Raw genomic sequence first — 17,515 nt, 5'->3', positions numbered from 1 at the left:
GTTTGTGAGATTGAGCCCCACATCAAGTTCTGCACTGACAGCTTGGGATTCTCTCTTCTCCTTTCTGTTTGCCCCTCCCTCTGCTCACTCTCTCTCTCAAAATAAATAAATAAACAAACATGTTTTTAAAAAAGAAAAATAAGCAATCAATGACAGTACTCTTCCTGTTTGTTGACTCTACTTGATAAATAGCCCTCTTCCTTTTTTGGGACCCGATGTTGAGTATGCATTTTAAACAGCCCATGTGAATATCTTAGAGAATACTGGAATACGTTCCTTTCTCCTATCCTCAATTCTAGTGAATTCCAGTTCTTACCAAAACAATGTTTGACAACAGAACTGTTCTAGAACCATTCCAACCTTTTTGGCCATTAAATGTTACCTATTTATTGGATTAACACTACCCTGCTCTGCATCTATGTAAGAGAATAAAAAATGCAAATGAAAATTACAACTGACAAGGTTCTATAACAATTCTGTACCTCTCTAAGGAATGAACAAATATACCATCTCTACACCATATCTGTAATAATATTTAATTATAGTTTTTATATAATTTTTATATCTTTTTCAAATTCATAGAATTTGTCTATAGAAAACGTATTCAGGTTGTAATGCATTGATAGTTCAAAGTTAACTAGAAGTCAACAAAGAGGAAGTACTTATAATGACAAGGCAGGTGATGAAAACCCTTTGACCACATATTATTTAGCCACAAATATGAAAGAAAGAAGCTACCAGATAAAGCTAGCAGTAGGAGTTGTCCATTTTCACTGCTGATGCAAGAATGTACTCAATTCACTGATGTCAATGCTTTCTAAACCGCACACACAAGATTTCTTTTTCCTTTTCTCTTTGCCTAAGCTAGATTGTGACATTTAGTAATCAATTTCTTTAATGCCTTCATATAACTAATATTAAGTCTTTTTTTTTAGAGGGTGGGGTTAGATGTTTTACATCTTAAATCAGACAACGGGGAAACAAAGAAGTTAAAACTATCTAAAACTGTCTTCTTCAGTCAGCATGTTGCCTGCAGTGGTTTTGAACATATGCCTGCAAGTTCTTTGAATCTCCTCCCTTCAAGAAGTAAAGCTTAATTCCTTTCCCCTTGAGTGTATGTTAATTTTAAGGACTAATGTCTAATGATTTGGGTAGAACAGATGTGAAGGTATTCACTTCTGAGATTCGAGTGTAAAAAATCTGCAGCTTTCTCATTGGGAATGTGCTTCTTCTGTCCTGGCTCACTGACTTGCGGAGAAACCACGTCACGTACAGCCCTGTGGAGAGGCCCATGTAAGGAGGAACTCAAGCTTCTTGCCAGCATCCAGGGGAGCGAGCTTAGAAATGGAACCCCAACCCAGCCAAGCCTCCATAGCCTGCAGCCCAGCTGACAATTCAGTACAACTATGTGAGAAATCCTCAAAAAGAACCACCAGCTCCAAGTTTCCTGACCCTCAGAAACTGTAAGACAATCAATATTTGTTGTTTTAAAATTTCTTACGTTTATTTATTTATTTTGAAAGAGAGAGCAAGAAGGGGAGGGGCAGAGAGAGAGGGAGAGAGAAAATCCCAAGCAGGCTCCATGCTGTCAGCACAGAACCCGATTCGGGGCCCAAACTCACAAACCATGAGATCATGACCTGAGCCAAAACCAGGAGTCCAACAATCAACTGACTGAACCACCAGGTCCCCCAATATTTGTTGTTTAAAATTGTTATATTGGGGAGTCACTTATTACACAGTAGATAACTACTATAGGTCTTGGTATCTGGAAGTGGGGTGCTGCCAGAACAAAAATCTAAAATGTGAGAGTGGCTTAGGACCTGGACAGTGGGCACTGAGGAGAACAACGAGCCCAAAGTGCCTTGAAGTAGCTATTAATGGATGCCTCAGAGTCTTGATAAGGCAGGGGGTGAGGGCTGACAGGAAGTTGAAGTAGTGTTACTTAAACACCTTTTACAATAGATATGTGATGCCAAAATGAGATGTCAGACCATATATACATTTTCAAATAAAATCAGGAGAACCAGTTACAGCACTTTTAAAACCCCTCACCTAATTGGATGATACAGAATGTTGAGGGTAGACTGGAAGGGTGGAATCATAAACAAATTTCACCTATTGAAAAGAGTTTTGGGGACTCCTGGGTAGCTTAGTTGGTTAAGCATCTGACTCTTGATTTCAGCTGAGGTCATGATCCCACAGTTCCTGAGTTCGAGCCCCATGTCAGGCTCTGCGCTGACAGTGCACAGCCTGCTTGTGACTGTCTTTCTCCCTCTCTCTGTCTGCCCCTCCCTGGCTCGTGCTCGCTCACTCTCTCTCTCTCTCAAAATAAATAAATAAACTTTAAAAAAAAAAAAGAAAAGATTTTTGTCCTTCTTCAAATCAGGTGAGGAAATGTTTATATGGAGCCCCTGAGAGACCTAACCCATGCTCGCCGGGCTGGCATGGGACCCAAGCCTGACACTATGGTGGGATGCAGTGGCCACTGGCCTGACGGTCAGGACAGGGAACACTACTAGATTTGCTGCTGTTGGCTCATCAACAGAGAATGAATGAGAGCCCATCCCGGCAATGTTTTTAGGGGGATATTGCCTGTTCAACCATGACTTTGGCCAGAGGGCAAGAGGTCCTCACAGAGTCTGTGCTTGGGCTGGGCTGCTGGAGATCTAGAAACTAAGAAGGAGTGCCTGTCACCAGCAGAATGAGGAGCATTGCACCCCATGGGAGTTGAGGTCAGATGGGCTCAGCAGGTGACTTTTCCTCTCTGATGAAAACATCAGCCACGCAGAGAGGAAAAAGACAGAACGAACGTACCTGTGAAGTAGGAATTTTCTGGTCCCTTTTGCCTTGTCTCTCCCTCTGTGCTTTATAGTGTAATGTTCAGGGGAGACCTGAGGCTGCCTAGGTGGGAAAAGCAATCTACAGTCCCTCCCTGCCAAGGTGGCTAGGAAGCAGCTAGGGAAAGAAGGGGGAGGGAGAGGGCGAGGAAGTCTTACCTTTAAATGAAAACTAAAATTTGGACCAGACATACTAATTTCTGAATCAAGCTCTGTTTTGAAAGTTAAAGCAACGATGGGACCTTCTGTCATTAAGCCCCCTTGAGCTTTCATCTAGCAGCAGGGAAAACACTTATCTCATTGAATATATTTTGAAGTGACAGCAGGAGACAAAAATAAAATTGCTTTTCTTATTACATTCCTCAAACCATGCTTATTCGATATACCTGTTATATTTACTATAATGGAAATATTATTCAGGCTGAATTATGAAAGAAATTTTAATGGAAAATTGCATTGCTATCATAAAAAAGTGTGATTATAAATAATGGCCACAATGCCTTACATTTAAAAACCTTTTTTTTAAAATGGCTTAAAAATCATCTTCATGTCTATTTTTCATTATCTCTACAACCCTTCATAGTAGTAGCAGAATAAGATATTAATTAAGCACCACATCCAGACACCTACATATGCATAAGTATCTAAACTCTCAGAGTTTATAAATCTAGTATAGACTAATATAATAGACTTATAAAGGATCCAGCTCAGCCTGGTCCCTCACTTCTATATTTCTCCCCACCCAGAATCACTGAATCTGGATCCAGGTCTCCCCTGGCTACGTGGGTCCCTAGGCTTGGTCCAGGACAACTCCAGCCCCGCATCCGAGAGCTACATGTTGCTCCTTGTGTTCTGAATCTGACTCTGGTGGTAGGTACCACCTCTGATATCTGAGCCCTCACTGATTTCCCAGGTTCTGGCATCTACCTCCTGGGCTTACAGTTGACTTCTGCCCATCTTCATTCCTTGCCCATATTCCTTTTCTTTTCCAGGACTTCTTCTAAAGCTCGTGTCTGAAGGATTGAAGGTCTGTCCTAGAAAGCAGCCCAGGGAGGTGAGCCTTTATAGCCCTTGATAAATCTTCCTCAAGTCTTCATTGTTGTATCTTGCTCAAATCCCAGGACTCCCTGCTACTTCGATGTTGGTTCTGTCGCCAACTATTGGCCTAACTGAACCCAGCTGTAGTTTTTGGAAAGTGTACTTCCCCAAAAACCTAAACATGTGGCTAAGCATATTCATCAGGGTCCAGCTCCCCCATGGGTGGGTTTACTGTCTGGTTCTATCTGTTCAAATGAGCCTGTTTCCAATGGAAGTAATTGACATGCTCTACTGAATCTTGATAAGAATGAGCTAACATCTATTAATATCTTATTAAGTTCTAGTCACTGTGTGACTACTGTATTTTTTATTTGGTTCTTACAACACTCTATGAAGCAGGTACTATTGTCTTTTACAAATGAGGAAACTGAGGCACATACTGGTTAGGTAAATTGCCCAATATTAATTGCCCTTAAGCAGAAAAAGCCAGACTGGACTCAATCATGTAGAAGTTTCTAGGAAAATTGATAATTTAATGCATACATATTCAACAGGGAAAGAAGGCATCCAAGTGATCCAGGCAATGACACGGAGAAATTTAAACCTTGAATAGAAGAAGGCTAAGTGCATTTTGGGAAGAGGAAAGACAAGTGAGAACAAATTTTCTCACACAGGTAAAAAAAGCTATAAAGAAAAAAAAAAATTGAGTCTGCTACTGGACAACATTTGTCAGGAGACACAAGAGAAAAAGAAGAACCTCGAGTTCCCAAAACCCTGGAGAGGGAAGGAAGCCCGGCCTTAGCCCTGCTTGGACAAGCGCTGGAATTGTCCAAAGTGCTCCAGGAAGCTGTTGGTCTGGCACGTCAAGCACGTTATAACTCACTGTCCAGGAGGGTTTTCTACAACCTAATGAGAAAGAATGTGTGGCATGGCTGAGTTTGGAGCTGAAGAGAACTAAGGCCCCCAGCAGCCAGGCTCCACCTCAGACTTTGAGAAGATCAACTATTATTTTCTGAGTTTCTGTTTCCTCAGTTATAAAATGGGAATATTAGCATCGATCATGCAAGATTAAGATGTTGATGAGAGGTATTTATGAAAATAACCACCACAGTGCCTAGCACAACACAAATGCTTGGCAAATACTGAATGATGCCTTGATGATGTGTGGAGAGAGGAGGGGAAAAACCACCATGATGCCGAGAAGAGGATTCTAAGCTATATGCATAGCTCCTGGCACACAACAGGTAAGCGATAAATATTTGTTGAGTGAATGAAGGAGTAAAACGAGGAATAAATAAATCCTAGTGACTCCATGTCAAGACCCAGAATATAGTTGCTTATATAAAAGAGGGCAGCATATGTGGTGATATCTGAAGTGCCCCCCCAAAGTTGTATCATCCTCTGTGTCTCATTGGGGCTTCTAGATTTTGCAGGATCTGAGGAGGAGTCCAGTACTGCTGCCACACCGGGATGTCATATAGAATGTTCTGCTTTTCTTTAGCGTATAGGACCCATTCAGAGTAACACGTCACATCTGTTCCATTTCAGAACTTCCAAATGTCTAATGAGTATTTTTCCAAGCTTTTCCCTGGAGGTAGGGTGGGTGAAGAAAAGGATAAACTGGTAATTTCATAGCCTAGGTTCCTCAGTTGCTTGAGTAACCTCATGGTCCATATTCACATAGTGGTAAAAGGGTAGCAAACAGCCTAACTTGAATATGGACACATGGAAGTTCTGAAGTGGCATAGATGTGACATCTGTTACTTCCAAAAGATTTGAAAATTCTGAGAGAAACACCAGAGTGAGTTCCCAGAGTAGGCAGGGTGGATTAAAGGAAAGTCACTATAGAATCAAGTCATACAAGAAAAATGCTTAGTCACACAGCAAACCGTTTTCATCACATTCTGAGAGATTGGCTGTGCTCACTCCATACAAAGAATGAAATAAACTACAACATCATAATAAGCTAAAGACTTTTAATCCTGTGATCTTTTTAATTTTTTTGTTTAACGTTTTATTTATTTTTGAGGCAGAGAGAGACAGAGCATGAACAGGGGAGGGTCAGCGAGAGGGAGACACAGAATCTGAAACAGGCTCCAGGCTCTGAGCTGTCAGCACAGAGCCTGACGCAGGGCTCGAACTCATGGACCGCGAGATCGTGACCTGAGCCGAAGTCGGCCGCCCAACAGACTGAGCCACCCAGACGCCCCAATCCTGTGATCTTTTTATAAAGAAGGAACAAAGAATTATGTATACTGATGGCATTTAAGAATATCTGAAACTAGTAAACTAGTAAATGACGCCCATTAATAAAATACCCAAGGCCAGTGATATGGAAAAGGGAAACCAGATACTTTCAGGGATGCACCCTTTGTGTGACGGCTGAATCCCCACCCTTTGTGTGAGAGCTGAATCCCCAAAGCAAAAATGAATGCTCGTGAAGAGAACTGACTATCATCATAGATGACTGGAATCATCATATGCTGGTTGGTTCAATTCCAACTCAAACAGCAGACCAATCTGTGATACTCTAAGATCTTTCTACAGGCTGGCACCGTGCAACAAATAGCCCATCTGTATTGCTGGGTATGGCACCAATGAGAGCAGATATCTATTTACATAAAGACAGATTTCAACAGCTAAAATGATCCTATATTTGGCATGGCTTACTCATAAAAACTGAGCATTTAATATGCCAGTAGGCTATAATTGGTCCAATGAATTGTTTTCTTCATGCATGGTAAATTTTCATTGTTTTTTCAAGCGGCTAAACCCATAATTTGCAAGGGCTTAATGCTAGCTAACTAGAAAAGTTGTTTTACATGTAGTTGGAGTGTAACAATCTGGCCCTTGATACTCAAAAAATACTTATTATTTCTTTTCAAAATCAAGGGGGGGGGGGTTCTCAGTTGTATTTTTTATTGTTTACAAAATGTTTTTTTTTCTTTTTTTTTAAAGAGGCATGCACCTTGAAGTCCAGTGGACCTGACTGTAAATTTCTTTCCAGTCCTTACTAGCTGTATAACCATGGTTATTTGTGGGTCTCTTCCTGATCTACACAATAAGGATAGGAACACTCACCTCAACTGTTCTGATGCTAAATGGGACAGAGAGAGAGAGAGAGCACTCAGCAACAGCCTGGAAACATTGGAGCACTTGGGCGACTCAGTTGGTTAAGCTTGGTTTGGGCTCAGGTCATGATCCTGTGGTTAGTGTGTTCCAGACCTACATAGGGCTCTGCATGGTCAGTCTACTTAGGATTCTCTCTCTCCCTCTCTTTCTGCCCTTCCCTGCTCATGCCCTCTCTCTCTCTCTCTCTCTCTTTCAAAAATAAATAAACTTAAAAAAAATTTTTTAATAAAATCTAGAAAAATAGAGTATTAAATAAATATTAGTTACCTTTGCTTTCTTCTTCTCTATGCCCAATGTTCCAAGAGAATCAAATACAATGTTTTTAAATTTTAAAAAGTAATTTTAAAAAGTATAATCTGACTCTTGGTTGCATCTCAGGTCGTGATCCCAGGGTCAAGGGATCAAGCCCCGTGGCAGCTCTGCACTCAGCATGAAGCCTGCTTAAGATATTCTCTCTCTCTCATTCTCTCTCTCTGTCTCTCCCCCTCCATCCCCCTCTGCCCCTCTCTCTCACTTTCATGCTCTCTTTCTCTCTCTAAAATAAAAAAAAATTTAAAAGTAATTTGACCTACATTTAGCACTCAGTCCAAATGGATGTATTTTTCAGGAAGTAGCTCAAACATTTAAATCTTTGTAGCTGTAATGCTAACAGGTATATCCCTAAAGTTAGTACACAAATTGAATTTTTCAAATGTAATTATTAAAAATAATGTTTAAGGGGCACCTGGGTGGATCAGTCAGTTAAGCCTCCGACTTCAGCTCAGGTCATGATCTCACAATTCGTGGGTTTGAGCCCCACGTTGGGCTCTGTGTTGACAGCTCAGAGCCTGGAGCCTGCTTTGGATTCTGTGTCTCCCTCTCTCTCTGCCCCTTCCCCACTCATGCTCTGTCTGTCTGTCTCTCTCTCTCTGAAAAATAAATAAATATTTAAAAAATAAAAATAATGTTTAAATCAGAGTTTACACTTTAAAAGAATGCTGTAAAGTATCCTTGCTTAGAATAAATAACCACCCCTAATCAGTCTGTTTTATAATTCTGGGTTTCTGTCTCCTCTATGAATACCTGGCCTAAAATGGGATACAGCTCTTCTTAGTTCTTTGTAAGGCAATAATTACATATTTATTCATCAATGTCAGTAGACTTTGAAAAAGAGTATAATGTTTATTATATTTCCTAGATAAAAATATAGTGTCATCAGGAAGCTAGTAATATTTGGTTTATTCAGAATCATGAGGTTATTGTTACATTTCAGTCTTCCATGGAGAATTGCCTGGGGTGTGTGTGTGTGTGTGTGTGTGTGTGTGTGTGTTATAACATGAAATATAAGCACAGACTCCATCTAGGATATAGTAGATGTTTAATGACTTTTTGTGGTTGTTGACTTTAGCGAATATTAAGCTATTATCAACCAGTGACACTTCTTGAATTGATTTAATGGAGCAGAATCCCAAGGGTTAGCAAGAGGAAAAATAAGATTGAAGGCGTGGAGAGGGTCTTATCCCCTCCAGTCACAGTTGACTTTGGAGTTGTGGGCATTAAAGAGCCCCTGAAGATAAAAATTCACTGCCATGGAACACAATTAAGACATAACAGAAATACTGAAAAATGATGTAGGCAAAGTATAGATTATTGTCTTAATATATTGTTATGGTCTTAACATGCTGCCCATTGTTCTAATTACAGAATAAAATCAAAATGATAACAAAAATAACAGTGAATGATGGATCAGTCTGATTTTGTAAGGAACTAAACATTAGTAATGGTCATTTAGCAACACATATCAATCATTTGTAGCATTGCTTCACAGGTTCTGTTTAATCCAGCTATGAGTTCTGATTTTATTCCAATGGGTAGAGATAAGGAATCATTTCCTAAGGACAATTTAGTTTTAAGTTCTACTAGAAACTGCTGTAAGCAACCTTAAAAAAACATTGAAATGCCATCTGCTAAACAAATATTCTGGCATGACAAATTTAAACAATGTGAAACCCAAGATACTCAAAATATGATTCAATCATATTACCAATCTTGGTAATATGTTAAAGGAAAGTTTAAAAAATATTCCATTTGAATATATCTAAATTTCTCCCAAATGTCTTTGTTATAACTCCCCCAATATTCATATGTCAATGAGGTCTTTGTGATTTTGTTATTGGAGTTATTAACTTGTCAGATTGCACTGGTTTTTCTGGGTCTGAAATCATAACATCTGTTTTAGGAGAATAGGACAGTTGCTGTTTTGTGATTAAAATCACCATTTTTAAATATATCTGTGGTATTCGAATGGCACACTATTTGGAGTCATGAGTGCTATGGAGAGGGTTACTTATCTGCTAATGTATTTTACTTTTTTAATGTTTATTTATTTATTTTTGATATGGGGGAGGGGCAGATAGAGGGAGACAGAGAACCCCAAGCAGGTTTCACGCTGTCAGCACAGAGCCACATGTGGGGCTCAATCTCATGAACCATGAGATAATGCACTGAGGTGAAATCAAGAGTAGGAGGCTTAACCAACTGAGCCACCCAGGTGCCCCTGCTAATGTATTTTAAAATAACAAGACAAGAAAAAGTGATTTCTAACTCCCCACTACATGTTCCCTGACATACATGGGTTTAGTTAGATACCTAACTTACCATTTCATTGGAATTTTATTCTTACTGGATGGTAATTTCTCTTTCACCTAATCTTAAAAAAAAAAAAAAAAAAAAAAAAGGTTTGAAATGGTTTCTATAATCTACTTCATTAAACATCTTCAGTAGAGGAAGATAGCATTTATCACACCTAACAATGAGTAGGTTTAGTCTGTCAACCCTCCTTCACTTTGTTCTTATTAAGAAATATCACATGGTCACTTACTAAAGAGAGACCAGGTTCATGCATACTGTATTTACAAAACTATAGCAGCTTCTGAAGAGATTGCTGCAGGGTGCTATCTAAATTGATGTTCATACAGCACCTAACTATTTAGCACTTGAACTACAATGGGGCTTGGTGGTGGGGCAAAGCATGTAGTACCTCTTGAAGTCTCTCCACTGCCAATGAACCTGAAGAAAATATTTGCCATGCAGGGCTCTTGCTTTAGAGAAATAGCTCTACTCCTTGCTAAACCAAATGATGTAAGCATATTGAGTGGAAAATGGGTCCATGGGCAAGGTTCCCCAAATTGTCACTCCTTCGATGATATTAACTAAGAGATTACAACATTGTTGGGCTCTGACAAGGCTGACCTCAGAAGGCTCAGGCCAAAGCCGAGGGCCTTTGTACTCCTGAATGATCACTGGGGAAATTGTGGGTCCTGCCCTGACACTCCCATGCATACCCCTGCTTTTTTGCTTTTTTTTATTCTTCTCTCTATTTTCTTTATTTTATTCTGTCATTTTGTTATGGAACCAGGCTGGAATGCTGGTGGAAAAACCAAGTGGCATTCGGAGATCTTGGTGGATCGGAGATTTATTTGATGCTGGCGGGCTCAGAGGAGACTGTTTCTCCAAAGGTCTGAGCCCAGAATACAAGTGGGAAGGGAAATTTATAGTTGTCAGCTTCCATATCTGTGGGGTTTTCGCGTGCACAGCAAACAAAGGAAGAAGAACACAGAGAGGTCTCTAAGCTAGAGACCAGAGTCTGTTTTAGCCCCATCGGCCATCTTTGGCATACTTTATTCTCTTCTCCAACATTCCCCCCTTTGATGCCTTTAAAAAAATTTTTTTGGTAGGCATCACCTTTCAGTTTTACAGGTTGATACTCCCGGACGGCTAAGATACGTGCAGTAGTTTGGCGAGCAACAGTGTTTTCAATAAAAGGTACCACGGCATTCAGTATACAGGGGCTGATGGATACAAGAAAAATTATGGAGAGGAGGGGCCCCCACCAGGGCAGGAAGCCAGGATGCCCAATCGGAGAGATCCCATCCTTTCCATTGATTGATACTTTCCTGTTGTCTACATTGAATTCTTTCCTTGAGTTCCTTAACCTTAATTGTAACTATTCCTGACTAGTTTACAAAATAGCACCATTCCTCCCCCAGAAAGATGCAAGTCCCCCCTTCTTCTGAAGTGAGGAGGTCGAGGGCTCGCCTATTTTGGAGGGTCACTGCCGCCAGAGAGTTTGTTTGGTTTTGTAAGGTTACCAGAGAACCTGCCACCTGTTCCATGTCTTCATTTATCTCTTGAAATAGTCTATGGTATAGTCCTACGGATGAACCTGTGCCCCCTATTCCAGTTCCTATTCCAGTCACAATTCCCGCTCCTATCAGAACAGATAGCAGGACTGCCCGTTTAGCCCAGGACTTGGGGCTAAAGACTGTTAGGAGCTCATCTTCAGTGTATACGGATATCTCTGGGGTTAAGAAGATGGAATAACATATCTGAGTCCAGTTGGCCTACTGATGCTTAGAGGCCAACTGGACCTCTAAGTTCTAAATTAGAACACAATAGAACACCCCAGGGGTTGAACACAGGGTTGCATTCCTCTTTAAGGTTATATTTCTTCTGCATAGAGAGGCACCGTTCATACCCTCAGGGACTGTACAGATTAGATTGTCGGCATTTGTGAGACAGACCCCAGTGCCCAGGTGTCCAATTAAGACAGAGGTGTTGGTTTTGAGATTTTCAGGAGCTTCCCAGGCCAAAGGGATGGGAGTGGCTAAGTAAGCTCTCTGGCTGAGGGGCAGGCACATCCAGTAGGTTTGGGTGTGATTATCTATTTTATAGAGGACTTGTAGAGTAGTGTGGCCCAACGCCGGAGTGGGGAATTGGTAAGCATCTGATTGAGGGCTGAAAGGTTCAAACCTTGGTAGGCTGCCGGGGGAGTGGTCACCTTTATGGCTTGTATTACCCTATCCTGGGTATCCATTATAACTTTTTGAAGGGCCCTGTCTTGCACCCCTCCCCCGTCCGAGATCCCCCATTGAGGAAGGTAAGTGTAGCAAGCTCGCTTCCCTCTGGAGGCCCTTGTTTTGACATGGGTTCCTGACATTTTGGGTTATCTCTATGGTCCAATACTTAGTCCTTGGGGCACCGAGTGACTGACAGAGAGTGGGTGTTTTTCCCTTGTAGCAATCTTTGTGGAGGGAGGTGAAGGCGCTGAACGCCCTTGACCCCCTTAGTGTCATATAACAATACTGGGGGCAAAGTGGGTAAGCAGCAGTTGTGAGGGTGAGAGAGGTTATCATAATATATAGGCAATACTTAATAATCCTCCCATCCATGGGAGGTATGTGAGACCCAGCATGCATCTTTTGTCCCATGTCCAGCTTGTTGGTGCAGTCTCTATCAGCCCAACAGTAAGAAGTAAGGTCAGGGCTATGGCACCAGTAAGGGGCAAGGGCTGGCAGAGTTGCATCCAAACCCCTGGGCTAGGCTCACACGTTGATTCCTCAAGCTTCTGCCATGCACAGGCCAGCCAGCTTCCAAGGTGTGGCTGGAGCAGGGCTGGACCTGTTTCCCTGGTCCAGGGACCAGTTTCTCAGGGACCAGTTTCCCTTTTGGGGGTCAGTTTAAGTGGGTTGACTGGATCTGGATCATTTTGCCAGGTTGTGGGTTCTTCAGAGTTGGCCTTCTTAACTCTGGAGTGATGGACCCATGGGGTGATACCTGAAACTTTAGGGGCTGTAGGAGTTGTTAGAATAACAGTATGAGGCCCAGTCCACTGTGGTCTAAGGGGTTCCTTCTTCCAATCTTTGACCCACACAGAGTCTCCTGGCTGAAAGGGTGAATGGAGATCCCTAAGGAAATTGGGGCCCTTTCTGTGGTGTATCTCTGTAACTTATTTAGGACTGCCCCAAGGTCTGGAGCTGTTCTCTTATTCCCTTGTCTCCAATCTGGTGTAGGTCTCCTGGGAGTTTTCCTAAACATGGGGCAGGAGGGTTGCCCGTATAATAACTCAAAAGGGGAGAATCCCAGTGCCCCAGGCATGCATCGGACACACAGGAGGGCCAGCAGTAGTAAATCTGGCCATGGGAGATTTGTCTCCTGGTGGAACTTAGCCAGGGTTTCCTTGAGGGTGCGATTCAACCACTCTCCTTTCCCTGAGCTCTGGGTTGGTAAGAAGTGTGCAATTTCCAGGTAATGTTGAGGGACTTTGTCAGGGTTTATATAATGTCTGCCACAAATGCAGGTCTGTTAGCACTGTGTATGGTTAAGAGTAGACCAAACTGAGGCACAATCTCCCATAGAAGAGCTTTGGCCACCTCGAGACTTCGTTCCGTTCTGGTTGGGAATGCTCTGATCCACCCCGAATATGTGCAGATTATTACAAGAAGGCACCTGAATCCTTTATTTGGTTGTATGTCAGTAAAGTCCACCTCTAAGTCTTCGAAAGGGGCGGCCCCCATCCTTTGCATACCAGGCGGGGACCGTGGGGCAGACTAAGCATTATTTTTGGCACACGTTACACTTTGTTCACTGACAGCTTGGCATAATGCCGGCAGCTGGCAAACTAGTGCAGTTTTCCCTAGGTGCGTGAGTTGGTGATATTCCTTCACTAGGTGTTTTCCCATAGACGATGGGACAAAGATGTGCCCATTTGGCATGACCCACCATCCCTCTTTGCTTAGTGTGCCCCCTTCTGTCGAGGCCCAACTTCTTTCTTTGTTTGTGTACAGGGGCGGGGAGGCTTCCCTCTGGGGCACAAGAGTCATAGTGTAGGTAGGAGTTTTGCCTGGGTCACCACAGGCGGCCACTCTGGCTGTTTTGTTGGCCAGGTGATTTCCTTGAGTTATGGGGTCGTCTCCTTTCTGATGTCCCTTACAGTGTAGGATAGCTACCTTGTTTGGCAGCCACATGGCCTCAAGAAGCTTTAGTATTTCTTTCTTGTTTTTGATAGTTTTCCCTGCAGCAGTAAGGAGGCGTCTTTCTTTATGGATGGCCCTGTGTACATGCACAGTAGCGAAGGCATACTGGGAATCAGTGTAGATGGTAACTTGTTTACTTTTGCCAAGGATGAGGGCTCGGGTTAAGGCATACAGTTCAGCTCGTTGTGCCGACCATCCTTCCGGCAAAGCCTTGGCTTCTAGAACTTTGGAAGTTGTGGTTAGCATGTATCCTGCTCTTCCACTGTCCTCTTGTAAATAGCTGCTCCCATTGCTGAACAGGGTGATCTCCTGGCTTGTTATAGGCTGGTCTTGGAGGTCCAGGTGGCTGGTGTGGACTTCATCCACTACTTTGGAACAGTCATGGTCGGGTTCTCCCTCCTCCATGGGAAGGAAGGTGGCCGGGTTTAGTGTTCTTACTGTTTCAAGAGTGACCCTTGGGTTTTCATAGATAAGGCCTTGGTATTGTGTCAGCGAAGAATTGGAGAGGAAATGATGTCCTTGGGTGCCCACGAGGGACATGACCGCGTGTGGGACCTTAACATTAAGTGTTTGTCCCGGCGTGAGTTTGTCTGCCTCCTTGATGAGCAGGACTGTGGCTGCCAGCGCTCTGAGGCACAGTGGCCATCCTGAAGCCACATGATCAAGTTTTTTTTGACAGGTAGGCCACTGGCCATTGCCAAGGCCCCATGCTTTGAGTGAGCACTCCAAGGGCTATTTTGTCCTTTTCATGTACGAAGAGCTTAAAGGGCCTTTCTATGTCAGGCAAACCCAGGGCTGGGGCTCGTCCCAGAGCCAACTTTATTTCTGTGAAAGCGGCCCTTGCCTCCTTAGTCCATGCAAGGGCTCCCGGTCTGGCCCTCCCAACAGGTCATAGAGGGGCATCACTATGGCTGAGAATCTGGGAACCCAAATGCGACAGAATCCTGTGGCCCCTAAAACTTCACACAAGCCTTGTTTTGTTTGGGGCTGTGGCAGTGTGGTGATAACTTTCTTCCTTTCCGGTCCTAGTTCTCTTTTTCCTTTTGTGAGGAGGAAGCCTAAGTATCAGACCTGCTGCTAACAAATCTGTGCCTTTTTCCAAGAGGCCCGGTACCCCGAGTAGGACAGGAGCTGCAGAAGGGCCTTGGTACTTTTCATACAGTCTTCTTGGGTGTCGCTGGCAAGGAGAAGGTCATCTACATATTGGAGGAGGACACACCCTGTGGTTTCCCTCAGAAAGTCGGTGAGGTCTGTAGCTAGTGCTTCCCCAAAAAGAGTGGGCGAGTTCTTGAAACCTTGGGGAAGTCATGTCCAGGTCAGCTGCATCTGGTGCCCTATAATGGGCTCAGTCCATTCAAAGGCAAACAATGGTTGACTTTGAGGAGCCAGGCGGAGGCAGAAGAAAGCAGCCTTTAGGTCGAGGCATGTAAACCATCTGGCTGACCCCAGAATTTGGCTGAGGAGAGTATATGGGTTTGGAACCACCGGGTGTAAGGAAACAGTCACTTTGTTAATGGGCCTCAAATCCTGTACTGGTCGGTATCCTCCTCCTGGCTTCTTGACTGGCAAGAGTGGGGTATTCCAAGCCCATTGGCATTCAATTAGAATACCTGCTTCTCTGAGCTTGGTCAGATGCTCTTGTATACCCATTCTAGCCTCGAGTGGAAGGGGTTACTGCCTTGTCTCTGAGGTTGGGCTCCAGGGATCAGGTCAACAATGATGGGGGCCCGACTCCAAGCTAGTCCAGGTGGGTTATCTTCAGCCCATATGGAGGGGAATGTAAGACTGAATGCTGACGGGCTACAGGGTAAGGCCTGGGCACAGAACAGTCTCCATTCTTCTTCCCTTGGCAGGGTAATCGCCAAGACCAGGGTTTCCTTCTGCCTTGGGTTTAATTGGAGGCTAGTATGTCCAGTGGGTTCAAAGGTTATCTGGGCCCCAAGTTTGGAGAGCAGATCCAGGCCCAAGAGAGGAATCAGGCAGTCATGTAAGTAGAGGAACTCATGCCAGACCCCCAAGTTCATATTGTGGCCCCTAAGTTCATATTGTCGAGCTTGACAGAAGGGCTGCTGCATTGCCCATGTCCCAGTAGTCCCAAGTATGGTTGCCGTCTTTTGGCTTAAGGGTGCCCACCAGGAAGTAACATGGAGTATTCAGCCCCAATGTCAACCATTAAAGTTATTGTTCAGCTCCCTACCTTCATTTCGACTGTGGGCTCATGGGGGCAAAGAGAGAAAGAGCCCGGTCCCCCTCAGTCCAATTCTACCCCAGCCAGACCAACAAGGTTCTCACCTCGAGGTTCCTCCTGATATCGGCTGGGTTTTGAGGGCCCCTTCCAATTTGGACATTCATTCTTCCAGTGTCCCTTCTCTTTGCAGTATGCACATTGCTCCCTTGCTAAGGGGACTCTGGGCTTTCCCCCCTTTGGGTAGTTGGGGTCTTCCCGTCTTTGCAGCGTCTGTTTCTTTTAGTGCTGCTGCGAGAAGGGTGGCCTTCTTTTTTAGTCTGTGACTTCTCTGTTCATGAAACTATTGGCGACCTCAATCAGCTGAGTGATATTCATCCCAGCAAAGCCCTCCAACTTCTGGAGTTTTCTTCTGATAACTGGGGCAGCCTGTGCCACAAAAGAGGTATTTACCATCTGTTGACTTTCTGGTGCTTCAGGCTCAAACAGGGTATATACATGGTATGCTTCACATAATCTTTCATAGTAATCTCCAAGAGACTCCCCAGGGTGCTGCGTGACTGATGATATTTTAGTCATGTTCATGGGCTTTTTGGTTCCAGCTCAGACTCCCTGAAGGAGGGCTTCCTGGTATCATCAGATGTGGGCCTGTCCTTCTTCTGTGGTGAAATCCCATGTTGGGCGTTCTTCAGGCATGGCAGCTTGAGCCTAGACAGCAGAGTCATTAATCCCTGGAGGTGAGTGATCTTCTAGGTACTGTCGTGTTTCTCTCATTCTTCTTCTTTTTCTTCTGTATTAAACAGAGTACGGAGTAACTGTTGACAATCTTCCCAAGTCAGTCAGTGGGTCTGGAAGAGGGACTCCATCAGGTTGACCATTGCTTGTGGCTTTTCAGAGTATGATGGAGTGTTGTGTTTCCAACTGAGGAGGTCAGTTGTAGAGAAAGGTTGATAATACATCATGGAATGGCTGGGCTGGACTATTCCATCCTCATTCTGTCTTTCAGGCTCTCTCGTCTCCTTTACAGGCATTTGGAGAGTGTTATGTCTGAGTCTGGGGCTCAGTCTGGCTGCTGGCCCCTGTGGGGAGGGTTCTCCGGTCCGAGAGGGCTGGGAAGATGGGCGGCACCAATTACAGCACCTACTTTGGCCACGCCAGAGAGACAGATGGGGGAGGAGTTTCAGGAGCAGCGGGGAGGAGTTTCAGGGGCAGTGGGGAGGGAGCTTGGCAAGTCATAAAGAGGTGGAAAGACAATATCTTCCTCCACATCTCCTTTAAATCTTAGAGGAGCAGTGGGTTGCTTCTTTGGCTCCCTGGATGAGCCTCTGGATAAAGTGGCTGAAACCTTTGCCTGGCTCTGTTTGCTAATGATGAATTGCACCCGAGGCAGGGGATTTCGGGCAATTTCAAGCCAGGAGTCGATGTATGGAAATTGATCAGGGTGGCCTGGGTTCCCAGTGACTATTAGCCAAACCTGCTGCACCATTTGACCATCTAAGGGGCCATCTTACATAGAATACGGGCCA

The 17,515-nt window shown here is 43.8% G+C and overlaps 1 long non-coding RNA gene across 1 annotated transcript in view; it reads left to right on the top strand.

The window, feature by feature from the left end:
• Positions 1-690: 690 nt before the first annotated feature.
• Positions 691-17,515, top strand: part of LOC109246244 (uncharacterized) — a 30,022-nt gene continuing 13,197 nt past the window's right edge. The window contains exons 1-2 of the long non-coding RNA XR_002071276.2: positions 691-1,463; positions 3,833-3,894. This is a non-coding gene — a long non-coding RNA (uncharacterized LOC109246244). The remainder of the gene's footprint in view (positions 1,464-3,832; positions 3,895-17,515) is intronic.

Source organism: Panthera pardus, unplaced genomic scaffold (assembly GCF_024362965.1).
Source record: "Panthera pardus isolate Hobbes unplaced genomic scaffold, ASM2436296v1 HiC_scaffold_11, whole genome shotgun sequence".
Lineage (NCBI taxonomy): Eukaryota > Metazoa > Chordata > Mammalia > Carnivora > Felidae > Panthera > Panthera pardus.
This window is presented reverse-complemented; position numbering and strand designations above follow the sequence as displayed.